This window comes from Hydra viridissima, unplaced genomic scaffold, assembly GCF_058129835.1.
Source record: "Hydra viridissima isolate aposymbiotic clone 2 unplaced genomic scaffold, HvirCarnegie_v1 scaffold_23, whole genome shotgun sequence".
NCBI classification, from domain to species: Eukaryota; Metazoa; Cnidaria; class Hydrozoa; order Anthoathecata; family Hydridae; genus Hydra; species Hydra viridissima.
This window is the reverse complement of record NW_028324322.1, coordinates 326,831-342,917: the sequence shown is the minus strand read 5'-3', so window position 1 is coordinate 342,917 and position 16,087 is coordinate 326,831. Positions and strand designations below refer to the sequence as shown.

Here is a 16,087-nt window from a genome sequence, read left to right as displayed (position 1 = left end):
AGGCTATGCACTCCATATGATACCATCTATTTGGAATGCAAATATCACATTTTATCTATAAAAAAACATCTTTTTTTTATAATTCTTTCCCTAATTGAAACATAATAATAAAAAATTAGTGGAACAAAGATTTTATTAACCATTCATCTAACTTCTGCTTTTTTCTTGTTTTTGGACCATTTATGTTTCCACAAATGCGACACACTGTATTGTACCAGCATTTTTGACCTAATAGTTTAAGCTTGAATAATTTAATGTTTTTGTTTATTTTTATTCTCTCGTAAATTTTTTGTAAATATTACTATAACCAAGCCTCCTTCATCTAAAAGCAACTGTACCACTCTTTCTCTATAGTTATTCACTTCTTCAACTGGAAAACAATGTACCAGCTCTTCCCCATTTATAACATTTTCAGCAAACTACACAATAAGGGTTTTATTATATATTTTAATTTTTTCTTTTCATTATGTATATACTTTTAAAATATATTTGTTTGCATGATAGTATGAAATGAAAAAAGCAAGGGGGTGTCTATAAAGTACATAAACATGAATGTGGGATTGCCCAAACGCATACAGTTTTGTAAAGAGAAAGGGTGTAAAAGATAACCTTATGTACATGTTTGGCTGCCTTACAAGTTTTTCCGTAAACCTGATTCTTATTTTTAATAAAAGATTGTGTATTTTTCCTCTGCCTTTTACTTGACTGTCTGTCTTTAAATGCCATTTTAAATTGACATTAAATACAGAAAAATGTGGAATTAACAAAAAGTTTAATATTGTTTGATTTTTAGAAAAATTTATTTTTTTTAAAGTCTTTAATTTGTTTTTAATGTTTTGAAATTTAGCAGGAAAGGGTTATTGATTTTGGAATGTTATATGTATGTACACAGAGAGGTAAGAATCAATAAAAGTATACAGATGTGTACAAAGGAGGAAGGAGAATTCAAAATTTGTGGTTTATTTGCTTACACACTTTATAGGCGCCCCATGTTTGTAAATAATTTATTATATAGCGATAGTAAATTGTTTAAAAATTGAGAGAATTAAAATTTCAGAATTGAAGTTTATAGTTAAGAGCTTAATACATGGTTTTAAAAAAATAAGCAAAAACTTAAAAAAGATAGATAGATAAAAGTATAAAGAAATATAAGATGAGCCTGGACTTCATATAATTTAATCTTATTTATATAATAACTAAAAGAATTAACTTGCCTTCAGACAAAACACTCCACATGATGCACTGTCATCCTGTTTTGCATGCTTGGATGTATATATTTTGAATTTTGTGGTTACACCATATCTCTGTGACAAGTAACTACTAAGATAGAATTATATTTATTAAATGAAAAACAAGATGTAATGTAAATTCATAAAAAACAAGCAACTTAATTTGAGCATCATACTTCCATTTTATTTCTTCTCTTATAACAGCACTTTCATGTTTACCTATAGGGTTCATATAATGAATCGTTCTGTCCCTAGGTTTGATTATCTAAAACAAAATTATTTACCAAAATTATATTTTAATTATGTGGCTAGTTTGTAATAATGGCATTTTAAGTTAAAGTATTGCATATACTAGAAAGGTTTTTATACAAGAAAAGAACAATGTATTTAATGGATAAAAGTAGCAAAAAAATATTGCTTACTAAATCTTATATTATATACTGTACCATAAACAGGTCTGTACTGGGAAAATTTATAGGGGGGTTGTTTTTAAGAAAAGAGTAGTTCAGAATAGCAAATAAAGATCTTTCTTGATAAAACTTGCGTGAAACAAAGAGATTTAGTAAGAAATGAAGGTCCAGCGCCACCAACGATACCTCTTCCCCCCTTGGCGGTATGGGCATGATAAAAAAAACCTTTCTATATAAGTTTTAGGAATAAATTATCACTTTAAAAATAATTAAGTATTTTTACATACTGTAAGTGTCCAATGGAAATTTGCAGCAATACAGCATATTAACATGTCATGTTTAAACAACTCACTCTGAAACAAATTTTTACAGTTATAAATAAAATATATTATTTCACATTAATATGTAATATGTATATATATATATATATATATATATATATATATATATATATATATATATATATATATATATATATATGTATGTATGTATGTATATATATAATATATCTTTTTTTCGTATTTAGCTGATATTTGTAAATACCTCCGGCTGCATGCGTATTAGGTCAGTTTGATTTGGTAACTCTTCGAGTGAAAGTAAACCCGCTGGTGCCAATACTTCAATGTGGTACTTGAAACCAAAGAAAAATAGAATAACATTTAGTCTAATATTGTATATATTAAAACGTTTTCGAATAAATACAGCCTTTTCATTTCAAGTTTTACCTCATTCCGACTATTTGCTAAAAGCTTAAGGTAAATATAAACAATTTCATCACTAAGACAGTCTTTCAAGGTATCTTGCAAGGAGTAGTCATAAACCTTGCAACCACCTAGGCTTGGGTATATACCCATAATGGCTTTTATAGGATTTACTTTACGAAGATAGTCGGTAATTCCGTTACCTATTTATAAAATACAATATATTAAATCTTGTAAGGAAATTATAAAAAAGCTTACCACCTAACCAGTAATAAAAAAGTTTAAAAATTTACATAATATTTAAAAATACTTTTTGTTTTTCTAGGCTGGGCTCAACAACTAGGTTTTAAAGTTTTCTTTTTTTTTTTTTATAGTTATAAAATTACCAACTTATACTTTTAATAATATTCGTATAACTTCCAAAATTATGTTTTTTTATCAAATATTGGCAAAGGGTCAATGCGAAAGCCCTTAAATTACTTTAGGGGATCGTTGAATAAAATATACCTTCACTATCTTCAACTATGCAACTTTTTTTTTGTAACAGCTCTATCTAGAAAATAAAACATCAATTTTTATTTCGATTTACTAAAAGTTTATAATTCACTTTTTAATGTTTCTTATGTTTAACGTTTTTAATGTTTTATAATAGATATTTTAAGGTAATTGTATTGAAAGTATGAATTTTTAGTTAACTTACTTGTATGGAATGTTTTTATTGCATAGAGAACTTGGCTTTCCTGGTTGAACAAACAATTGACAATACAGTCTTCTAAAAAGATAAAAATCATTCGTGAAACGATTGTTACAAAAATATTAGCAGTTATTTGCAAAAGTGAAACTTCTGTCAAAAAAAAAAAAGGCAACTAACTTTTTACATTTTCCACCACAGAACTTTTTTCGGTTTCTAGTGCTTTTTTCGTTAAAGATTGTTCGATATTTACAGTTGTAATTTCTTTTAAATTTCAAAAAAAAACAATTAAATTTAAATTTAATAACTACAAAACAAATGTGTTTCTTTAAGTAACATGCCTACCTTTATCTAAATCGTATTCAACAAATTTCTTAAGATGACATCTTTTGTGAGTTCCTTTCAATGGAACTTTATTATCATCATTTAATTTGAAATTACCACCACGTGTAATACAACACACATTTTAAGGTCCTTTAAACCGTGGCTTAAAAGCAGCTCCTTTATTTCTTCTTCCTCTTATGTCAAGTAGCAAAACTTTATCGCCAACCTTAATAGATTCTTCTTCTATTTTAATATTTTTTAAAGCTCTTCTATCATAATATTTTTTTTGCTTGATTTGAGCTTCTTCGATATTCTAAAATTGATATAGTATTAAAACTTATTAGTACTAGTAAAACTTATAGCTTTTCTACAAATAATGCTAACTACTGCAAATTAAATCGAAGAATTGAAGTGCCTTACCTTAGTAACCAAGTTAGTTAAGTTTTCGATATGAATCTTACTCTTCTCTACTTCTGCTTTTACTTCTTCTTCATCAACTCCAATAAAGCCTATCTCCTAAATTACAAATCTCTTTTGATTTTTATGATAACTATGAATTATTAACGATATCTTATAATTTTGGATATAAAACTTTATAATACTATTCTTTAATTTCTTCATTCAGTTCACTATTACAAACAGGTGGGCGACCCCCAAACATTAACTCAAAAGGTGACTCTTTTTTCGACGTTTGCCTTTCTATCCCTAGTGGGTACAAAACTATATCAATAAACTCATCCCAGTTTGTTTGGTTAACGTCAACTAACTTTCGGATTTTTCTAATAAGAGAAAATGTCAAATAAATATCAACAAAGTCATTGTTTAAAATAAATTTAAAATAATTTTAAGTAATCGCTTTATATAGGAAAAGGAGGCAAGTTAGGAAACCTTGCGCATATTTTTTAATCTTAGTTTAATTTTTTTTGTCGATAAGTTTGTTATGAGTGCAATACTAAGTGTTTATGTGCCGCATTAAAAAGTCGTTCCTCAACCCAGAACACATCTCTTTCACCAATAATAATCCTAATTTAAGATTCCTAAACTGCTTCCTACTCCTCTACTTTAAACATTAGGAAAAATCAAAACTGTATCCAAAAGTATCAAATCAAAAATTACTTTTTTATATTTTTATTAGTATTTTCATCCTGCCCATTTGTTTGTGGATGATAGACGGCAGTTTTTCTGCGTTCTATTCCCAAGATTTTATACATTTCGTCGTTTAACTAAAAATTACCGAAATTATTTTTTATAAACTAAGTGATTAAATTTTTTTTTAAATATATTCCTTTTTAAACATAAGTTTACAAATATAAATAGCTACCTCGTTACAAAATTCGGTTCCATTATCTGTAATTGTTACAGAGGGAAACCCGAAGGTTGTCACTAAATTTATAACTGCTTTAGCGACCGTTATAGCGTCCTTGTTAGGTAACGCGTAGGCAACAGGCCATTTGGAAAACAAATCCGTACAGCTCATAAAAATTTGTTCCCCATTTTTGTTTGAGCAAACGGTCCCGCAAAAACTAGGCCAACTATTTCCCATACGCGTGTAGTCTAAAGAAAAACTGCTTTTTTTTTTAATTTACAGGAATTCTTCTTATTATAATGTCGTTATACATATTATTATAATTAAATAAATGTAATTTTTGTAAATAAACGAAGTTGTAAAAATAATTTTACATTAAATAAAATGCTACATCAAGTAGCATTATTTTTAAATATATTTTGATGTTAAGATTACTATTCAAGTTGACCTTTATTGAATGTAAAGGTTCGGATATTGAAAGTAGCTGACCAGATTTTTGACAACGGCTACACTCTTTTATCTGTTAACAAAAGTGTTTTGTTAAATAAATTTATATATATATATATATATATATATATATATATATATATATATATATACATATATACATATATACATATATATATATAAAGAATCCACTTACCCATTTCTTAATATCTCCACTGATATTAGGCCAATAATATTTTTCCATAATTTTAGCAATGGTTTTTGTTTGACCACTATGGCCTCCTAAAGGACTGCCATGCTCCTCAACAAATATTTTGACTCTCTTTTCCAGATCCAAAATAACATCCGCATGAAAGGAGTTACCACTAATAATAACTTTACGCTTGAGCTTACCATCTAAAAATATATTTAAATATGCAAAACATAAAATTTTCTCTCAAAGAAAATATTAATGGTGTCATTGTTATACCAAGCACACAATAACTTGCTGCTACATCCCTGAGGGATCGTCTGGCGCATTTTCCAAGACCAGCTGGATATTTTCCCTCCGTTATATATTTTTCAATATTGTTAAAATAAAGTTTGTTCTTTTCTGGTTTTTCCATTTTGAAGTCCTGAGAAAATATTTAAAAAATTTATAGGGTAAATTGATGCTATTGAAGTGAAGTACCGTTTTTTTGGAATTTTTGGAAAACCTCCAGTTACTTCAAAAGCGTTAAAATAAATTTAAAATTAAATTACTATTATTCATGTTATACAAATGTAAAATGCAATTGTTACTGTGTATCTAAACGTTAAATGCTAATATTGTTATATCATGATAATATTGTAAACCATATTATAAAATATTAATCCAACGAATAAAATAATGAATTTTTCTTTCAATATACTATAAGTATATTTTATGGTTATTGCAGTATTTCACGGAGTTCTGAAATAAAAAGCAATTATTTCAATACTTCATGTTGTACTAAAATAAACAGCGGATACTAAATGTACTGAAATAAACAGCAGTTATTTTAGTACAACAATAACTACTGAAATAACCAAATATATATCGAACAAGTTCACACCATAAAAATATTGAATTAATCACTGGTTATTGGTACAGTAGATTATTTGAAGAACCAACTCTTTATAAAACAGGTTAAAAAATGATAAGTTTAAGATACAAAACGATTTTGAAAATATTTTTAAAGAAATTAAAAGCTTCTTTGTTACTCAAAAAACATTCAATAAACGATAAAAAAAAAAAAAAAAAAGCTAAAAAAACGTAAAACAAGTTCGCGGCATTGTTACTGTCTTGTTCTTTATTTGCCGCCAGGAAATTTCGTCTCTAAAAACAAGTATCTTTCATTTTCTGCTTCTTGGATTTGCTTTCGTCTGACAACTAGAGATTTTCTAAAGTATATGTTAAAATACCGGCGGCAATTTTCTTCTTTCTGCTGTTAGTTGCCTTTATTGTTCTAGCTCTAGGAAACAATTTTGAGTTAAAATTTTTCAGGGAACTGATCTTGTTAAACATTGTTGCTGGTGTAAATGTGGATAAGAATTTGGATGAAAAAATCCAATTTTGTAACCTTAAAAGTATCGATAAACATAATATACCCTTCACAAAAAAAACTAAATTGTCTAACTTTGTGATCTTTTTGATTAAAAATATAAATAGGATAATGAAAATGATTCAATACCTTATATTAATGCTGTTCAAAAACACAGAAAATAAATAAATGCAAGACACTATAGCTGATTTTGAAAAAAAAAAAATCATCTTTTCACTTGTCGGGTTGAAACCAACATAAGCTACTTGTTAAAAATTACCTCAAAATGTTAATGATGAAGTGTTCTTGAAATGCACTTACAGAATGTTTATAAAAGTAACTATAAATAACTATAAAGAATAAGTTACACCGACAGATACTTTGTGTTCAACCATTTTAGCACGTTTGTGTTAGGACACTTAAAATGTTTTTATCTCCGTTTCGTCAGCATTACAGATCTGATGAGGCAAAAACAAGAACTTTTGTTTCACCACTGTGTGACTAATGAAATCGCTTATTTAAAGCTTTATATATACTTTTTAGTGCGTGACATTTCACAATTACAATTGCGAAAGAGTGCATTCCAACAAAAATCGAAATTAATAAATTTATAATTATAGCGTTATTGCAAAATTCAATTTTGAAATAACACGTTTGTAACGTATACTGATATAAAATGCACATTTCGTTGTGGTGAAATAATAAGTTAGGTAATTAAATAACAATTTTTAATAAGGTTAAAAGTTGCTATGTTGCACAGTTGATATGAATGTTGCTCGGGGTAATAATTTTGGTTACTCAAAAATAAAAAATTCTCTATTTTTTTGGGGCGCCATTAAAATCGAATTTTTTGGCTCATAATCTTAGTCATGTTTAGATTATGAGCCAAAAAGTGATTTACAAAATTATTTTATGATACTGTTAAATAAGAATATATTTTAGTAAAAACAGGTTAAATAAAACGTTGTTAAGTGCTTAATTATTTTTAAGTCCTCTTACATCGAGCGTCAAAAGCTTATTATAAAGTATCGTAAACTATAATTTCTTAACAACGAAATAAGTAGAGAGTAATCATTATAAATATGAAGCTCAATTTCATCTTTTCTTCTTTGATTCACATTTACTAACTAATTACAAAATAAAAAATTAAAAAATATAATTTTTAGAAATTTATTAGTGATTTAAAAAAGTTAATAGATAGTAGCTATCCATTGTTATATTTGATAAAAAAAAACTTCATGTTAAAACCATTAAGCATTTAAATTTAAACTGTTAAATGAAATTGCTCGTCTTGCTAGTTTAAATGTTCATAATTTACCACACATAATTTTTAGATTAGATTAAATGACTGAAAATGCTCTTGAGATATTGTTCAATGGATGGAAAATCATATTAGGAATTAAATAAAAACAAAATCTAAAACAACTGCCGGCTTCATACATCAGAGGTTCTTAATAAGCTTTAAGTGATTAAAATCTTATTGGAAAAAAAGTGTTGATAACTATTTGCCTCATTGCTAAGTAGAAGAACTAATATATCAAGTCTGAATATTTTCATGATTAAGTAGTGAATTTGTAATGCCATTAACAAGCAACATTTTCCATTGCTTCTCTGTTTCGAATTGCATTATTGATTGTGAAGTGTTAAATCAGTTCTACTCTTTTTAATGCAGTGTTTGGCAGATTACAGCAAGAAGTAACAATCTAAATGAAATTAAATATTTGTTGCAGCCTGTGACTTAGAAAATTACTGTTCTCTGCTTAACAAGTTGGCAATATCACCTTGTTAGTGATGGCATTATGTTTATTATTCTGACTCAGTTTATTCAAATTGTAGACGGTGGTAACCCAGCGGGCACACCAACGTCGATTCAACGTTAAATGATGTTGGTTTTTGGTTGGATTAACGTTGAATTAACGTTGGAAATGGAAAGGATGGACGACGTCACATTTGCCAACGTTTGCTAACGTTATAATTTGAACGAAGCCGATATGTTATAATAATCCTCGATGTTTTTCTAACACTAATTGATGTTGAATTAACATCGAGCAATGTTGGAATAACAATATTCTGACGTTGGAATAATATAAGATAACGTTGGTTTTTCGGTTGGTTTAACGTTAAAAATGGATTGGATGGTCGAGGTTATATTTGCCAACATTAGCTAACGCTATAATATTGAGAAAAAACGACATATTCCAATATTACTCGACGTTATTCCAAAATTAATTAATGTTGTATTAATTAACATCGAGCAACGTTGGTATAACCACAATCTAACGTGGCTTTTTAGGTTGGTTTGGCGTTGGGTCAATGTTTGGAATGGAAAGGATGGACGACGTAAGTTTTGCTAACGTTAGCTAACGTTGTAATTTAGACGCTAAAACGAAATGTTATAATATTTATCTTGACGTTTTTCCAACATTAATTTAGTTGGACTAACATCGAACAACTTTGGATTAACACATTCAAACTTTGCTTAACGTTTTTCTAACGCTTATTAAACGTTTGAGTAGATCTACTTAGCTGAAGGTTAACGTTTAATAAACAACAGTTTTGACAACAAAATGACAAAAAAAATTGGTTAAAAACGTCGATTTACTAAAACATTTCGTGGTAGAGTAATTTCGTTCATTAACAAATATTTCCAGGGAATTTTTACATAATAAATTTTAAAATAAGAAGTTAGTTATTCTCTTGTTGCTGCAGTTTTTTGGGACATCATTGGTTGTGCTTTAATTTTGTTTTCGCCTGCCATCTTCTACATTCACCTTGTCTGGTGCGTATCTCAGAATTTTCTGCATTTCAAAATTAATCTCTTTCAACGTGTTTTCTTTCAAAGACATTACCAAGGCTAAAAATGCACAGCGTGGTTAATATAAGTTTAAATATCTATAATATCTTTAATTTTATTTACTATTAATCTTAATATAATAAGTTCAGAAACGTTTAATGTTCAAGGTAGTTTCGTCATTAGTTACTAGTCTTTGAATTAGTTACTAGGCTTTGGAAAAGCGCGTTCTTTAAATGCACGCGGTCATTGAAGAAAGATCTTTTAAGCGAGTTAAATTTTTTTTCCTTTTGGAATTTAATTATTTGTTTAGATATATTACATAAAGAATCATATTAAGATAAATAATCATCGTTAAGATCATATTATAATTGAAGTAAGTATATGAAATAGTTATATATACATTTTTATTAGATAAAGTAGAAAGGATTTTAATTTTTTAAATCGTTTATATTTTGTTTGTTTTAGTTTTTCTTTTAGCAGTTTTATTTTTACTATTTTATTTTTAGAAGGAAAATAAGGGTATGGATGTCATTTAGAGCTATACTAATGCAATCTCCATAAAATGGTTATTACTACTTTAAAATTTCTGTGATGCTATTAACTATTATTGTTCTTTTTTAGAAAAATTAGAAAGTAAATTAAAATTTTTTGCCAACACTGACATGGCATGTCACATGTTATAGTATGTAAAGGTTAAATTTTGTTATGAAGATTAAAGTTCTTATGAAAAAAAAAAAAAAAGAAGGTAAAGAGTTTTGTTTGTAAATATATATTTTTTTTACTTTGAATCTTTTTAAATTTTCTCGCATCATTTTTAAAATTTTTGTTTGCACACGTTTATTGTTTGCATATATGCTTTTTTGATATGTATGTGTATGTAGTAATGAGTGCTGTATAGTTGTTTTATCAATGTGTTTTTGTTATAATGTAAAGTGTTTTTTTATTGTTTGTGTGTGTTAATATGTGTTATATAATTGTTTTAAAAATTTGTTTAAATATGTATATAAGGTATATATTTAACCTTATATACTTATTTAAACACATTTATTGTGTTAATAGTTGGTACATATGTGTTTTCAAAGTGCTGTGACTTGGTAAACATGTAGAACAAGATTTGTCAACTTTGCCAGCTAAATGATGTACTTTTAACAGAGGGTTACACGATAGTTTTTAGTGTCAAACTGTTACTGCTTTAGGTATAGCTGTTTTCAAGCCTTTATTATTAAAGATTATTCTAAAAATACATAATAATGTTTTTAAACAACATTTTGCGTAATGTTGTTACTTATGTTTTGTTATATTTGAATGTTATCTTACTTACGTTATATTATATACATATTATATTAACTTATGGTGTGTGCTATTGTTGTGTGTTGTTGCTGTGATGTTTTTTATTTATCTTTTGAGTTAATAGACATTTGGCTTATCTTCATGTTGGTGTCTATTGTTAAAAATGGTAAATAGGTATTTTTATTAAAATTCACTGCTTTTAATCATTCACTAAAAGCCAATACAAAAATTATTTTGCCATATATAAAAATTGTTTTATCTCAATTTGATATTTTGTCTTTAGCGCTGTTTACTACATTTTGCTATAAATATTTTGGAATCATGGTGTTCCAGCATAAATTACTATAATCGCTATAAGTCGCTATAATCTCCCTTCACATGATGAAGTTGCAGTTGTATTTGTTGATGAAGATGGTGCACCACCTGCTTCCAGGGAAGTTGTTATTTACCCAAGAGGTCATCCTCTTAAAACTATATCAAGTATATCTGCCAACTTAGATCCTATGGTTTATCTTCTATTTTTTCAGAGGGGTGATGCTGTTTGGCATAATCAATTGGTTCACAACCCTGAATGTGCTACATTGGTTAGATATCATGTTATATTATCTCAGTATTACAATTATAAACTTTCAGTTAGGCAATTTTTTTCTTCAATCTTTTATGGCAAAAAAGTGTTTCAGCAATATGCTATTAATGCGTTTGTTAAAATTGAAGGCAAACGCCTTGCTGTCATCAGAAATAACCAAAACAAACTGAGTAGCGAGCAGTATAATGACTTACATGAACGTGTAAACAAATAAATGCAATTGGTAGGTTATTAAAAGATATTTGTAACAACAATTTTCCGTTCGGAGGAAAAACCATTCTTTTTTGTGGTGACATTAGGCAAATTCTGCCTGCTGTAAAAAGAGGACAACCACTTGAAATAGTGAAATGTGTATAAAATGTTCTTTTTATTGGCAATCGGTGCAGAAGTTTAACTGAAAATATGAGAGTACAAGATGGGGAAGGTGAATTTTCCCAATGGCTACTAAAACTTGGGAATGGAACAATACCTGTCCAAGAGGAGGATCCTTTTACACAATTCATTAAAATACCAAATCAGTGAATTATTAGAGAAAATGAATAATTGTTGATAAGATTTTTGGAGATGTTGATCAAAACGATTATTCTAAATGCGTGATTTTAACGTCAACTAATGTTTATTCATTATCAATCAATGAAAAAGTGCTTGAATGTCTGCCGGGTGAGGTCAAAATATATTTAAGTGCTGATCAAATAGATATTGATGACCTTAATGAAAATATTTTCCTGTTGAGTTTTTGAACAGCTTAACTCGTTCAGGTATGCTACCTCATTGTTTAAAATTGAAAATTGGTTGTGTAATTTCCTACTTAGAAATTTAGATCTCAAAGCTGGGTTATGCAATGGCACTCAAATGAAAGTTTGTGCTCTTCAAAATAATTATATTGATGCAGAGGTTTTGAAAGAGGGTTGCAGAGGTTTTGTTTCTGGTGGTAAGCGGGTTTTTGTTCCCCGAATTCAGTTGGCACCATCAGGTTCTAATATACCTTTTGCTCTGAAGCGTCGATAGTTTCCTGTCAGATTGGCTCATTCAATGACAATTAATAAAAATCAAGGTCAACCATTTAACAGAGTTGGGGAATATCTCTAAAAACCGTCTTTCATGGTCAACTATGTTGCATGTTCAAGAACTAGAGCATATAATAGTTTGTTTTTCAAAATTGATAAACATCTCAAACACAAATGTTATATTTTTTAATGTTCTTAATTTAAAGTCTTTAGATTTTCATTTTGAAAATTTACTGTTTGTAGGTTGTGTGTATATTTTGTATGTATAAATTAAATAAATTTTTGTATGTATAAATTAAAAAAATATTAAAATGAATTTTTTATTTTAATATTTTTTTTTATAGTTTTTGATAAATATATTGGTTATTTAATATTGTTAAAAAATGTGTTTATATGTGTTATTTAAAACCATATTTGTTTATAGTTGTATATATGTTTAAATTATGTTGTTTCCGTGTTTTCAAAATGGTGTGACTTGGCATTATGTTGTGCAAGATTGATAACCATGCCAGTCAAGCGATATACGTATAGCAGAGTTGTGACTTGGCAGCATTTAGTGCCAGGCGGTGTTACTGCTTTAGGGCTAGGTTGTGTTGTCTAGCCTTTTTTTAATTATTCTGGAAACACATGTCTTTTAATGTTTAGCGTAATGTGTACAAGAGAGTATGCAACCCTGATCTTTAAATCAAGGGTGATTTAATGTCCTAAATTTGAAGTAATTGAATAACTAATATTGAATATAAAAACAAATATACTTTTATGTATTTATATGTTTTGTAAAAAGATAAATATAGTTAACTCTAAATTAGGTTTTGAATTTTGCCTTTCATATTTTAATTTAGTTTGTTATTTTCGCTGGATTTTAGGATCAAGGGTGTAGATGTTTTATTGTGATGTTTTGTGTTGATTTTCATTTTTAACAATATACACCTTCACGTTAGTGACTACTTTTAAAAATGTATATTAACTGCCATGTCAAAATAGGTAAAAATACTATAAATAGGTAAATCGATTTTCAGTTTTTATGTGGTGTTTTTTTTTTTTTGTTGTTGTTGTTGTAGTTATGGTATCATAATTACGTTTTTTTTTATTTTAATAAGATTTACGATTGACGCATTTATACGTTTTCTAAAAAAAAAACCTGATTACCTTTAATTGTAAGTTTTCGTCAGATAAAATGATATAAATGTATGCAATTACTTCAATTTTTTTCTAATTTTCTCTATTTTATGCCTAATAATTTGTGGAACGTAACTTAGGAGATCTTTTTACACGGGGGGGGGGGGGGGAACATTCATTGTTTTACTTTTTATTATTCTGGTAAAAGGTCTTCATCAAAAACTTTATTACTCTTAATAAAGATAAATCTATTCTCCTCACCACCATTAAGGCAAAAACGGGGAAGGGAGGTCCTTTATTAGTTTCAAATTATTTAAGAGAATTAAATTTCGAGTAACAAAAGAAGTTTTTAGTAAATGGTCGCAAATTACTGTTTACCCAAAGCTATTGAAACAAAGAGGCCATATACAAAAATGGTCAGATTAGTGCCATATATAGCAATGGTCAGATATTTTTAATAGATTGACCGTTTATTTTGAAAGTCATGTAAGTCCATTTTTTCCGCTTTCAAGGTATTTAAAGGTTAGCATTTTAGTCGATTTAAAAATATGCATTAATTGTACTAAGTTTGGCGATGTCTCTACGAATTTAGAGATGTGTAATTTGATTACATAAATGACTTGCATGTGAATTTAACTTAAATAACATTCTTTCATGGTCGTAAACGGACATTTTTATACTCAATTGTTATGCAATTTCATTTATTGACGAATTTTAAATTAATCAAAGCATATGGATATGTTTAAATACTAACTGTAAATTGTTTACAAATAAGAAGTGCACACTAGGTTTAATGTAAACTGTGATTTCTAACTTTCTTTGAAAAATGGATTTACACCACTTTCAAAATAAACGGTCCAAATTTATTTAGTTGTGTGCATTTAACGTTTTAAAGACAATTTCCTTTTTTAAAGAAACATGTATCAAGCGGATAACAAAAAATTAATAACTCATGTATAATTTACGTTCGCTTTATATTAATCTTATTAATTAAAGTTCATGTTATAAAAAACATGACAAGAATTTAGCTTTACTTTTTTGTCAATTTAAAGCATGATGAAGTGTTATTATTTTGTGTCAGTAACTAAAAACTTTGTTATTGTTTTGAACTTAGTAATGTCGAGGAAAATGGTCCTGCGTTACACTGATATGACCTATGTCAGTTGTAAATTACTGAAATAATGTTAAATAATTGGTTAATTATTTTACCTCCGCATACTTTTTATTTTAATTTTAAAGATGGTTTAATATTTTTAAATTGAATGCGTTTTTCTAAAAGAGTATTAGTTAAAGTTTCGCAACTTTAAATTGTGGAAAACAGCCACTACAAAATAACAGACCGACCATAACCCGTATTACGGGTTGCTTTTTGCTAGTTAAAATTAATACTTGTGATAATTATATATAAGTATATAACAAATTCACTTTAAATATATCATTAATTCATAAAATATTGTAAATATAATTCTATTTCGTATTCTTTTCGTGGTATTCGAAAACAAAGTTATACTTAAAACAAGTTGAATTACAATATACTCACAAGATTCTCAGCAACATCTTCATCCACCCTTAACAAGTTATCAAACTAATGAAATCATCTTACGTTTAATACTGAACAAGAGGCTCATAAACAACATGGGGAGTTGCTTGCTATGAAATATTTAGCTGATTTTTGTCAATAACTTTTGTAACCAGCTTGATTATTGTGTGCTAAAATCTATTATATATATATATATATATATATATATATATATATATATATATATATATATATATATATATATATATATATATATATACGACATTATGGAAAGTTATAAGATAAAAATTATAATCAAATATAAAATTAATAAAGATGAATCCTAATTACCAGCAGTAATTCATAGGGAAATCTCTTCTACGAGGTGGAGCTGGGTTTAAACGCTGACCTGAATTTCCGCCTGCATCTTGACTATACTTTCTTATATATGAAGAGGATGTTGATTGTTCGCAAAGCAAAGACGACTCTTTTAAGTTAAAATGGAAATCGGGATGAGAAGAAGATAATGATTGTGATATAGAAAAAACCTAAGATGATGGTGAGTGATAAGAGTTTGATGAAGTGTCAAAACCCGAAGAGGAGTTAGATAACAACCTTGATTTTGAGGGGGTATTCTCTTGCAGAGAAATTTGTTCATAGGCAACTTTTGAACTAACGATATCTATAAATAATTAAAAAATCCCGACTATTAACTTTAAGAGGATAAAAAAAAGTTAAAAAAAAGGTTTAGTAAAACTATTAGTACATACATACAGACTTAAAAAAATAACTTCAATAAGAGACCCTAATGTTTAAAAATAAGTAACATAAAAAAAACAAAAATTGATTGGTGACAAATCACCAATCAATATCACAAAACCTGAAGATATTTAAGGTCTCAAAGTGACCTAATAACTCCATGAGAACAACAAAAAGCTTTGAAAAAAGATAATGATTGCATAAATAATTCTTAATAGAGAGTTAGAAAAACATATACTAAAGACAAACAAATTACCATTTCAAGCATAATTCGATGTAGACGTTTTTGATGGTATATTAGACAATATTGGTGATTTCACTGAAAAAGAAAAAAATAATTATTCAGGATATAGATTTACGCATA

The 16,087-nt window shown here is 27.7% G+C and overlaps 1 protein-coding gene and 1 long non-coding RNA gene across 3 annotated transcripts in view; one reads left to right on the top strand and one right to left on the bottom strand.

Annotated features, from left to right (window-relative positions):
• The window catches only part of LOC145187181 (uncharacterized), a 101,970-nt gene that overhangs the window by 79,874 nt on the left and 6,009 nt on the right, over positions 1-16,087 (bottom strand). The gene's annotated exons all lie outside the window — the stretch shown is intronic.
• Positions 10,472-12,501, top strand: LOC149876251 (uncharacterized). The gene is made up of 2 exons (XR_016448846.1): positions 10,472-10,899; positions 11,017-12,501. It is a non-coding gene; the product is annotated as an uncharacterized LOC149876251 (long non-coding RNA).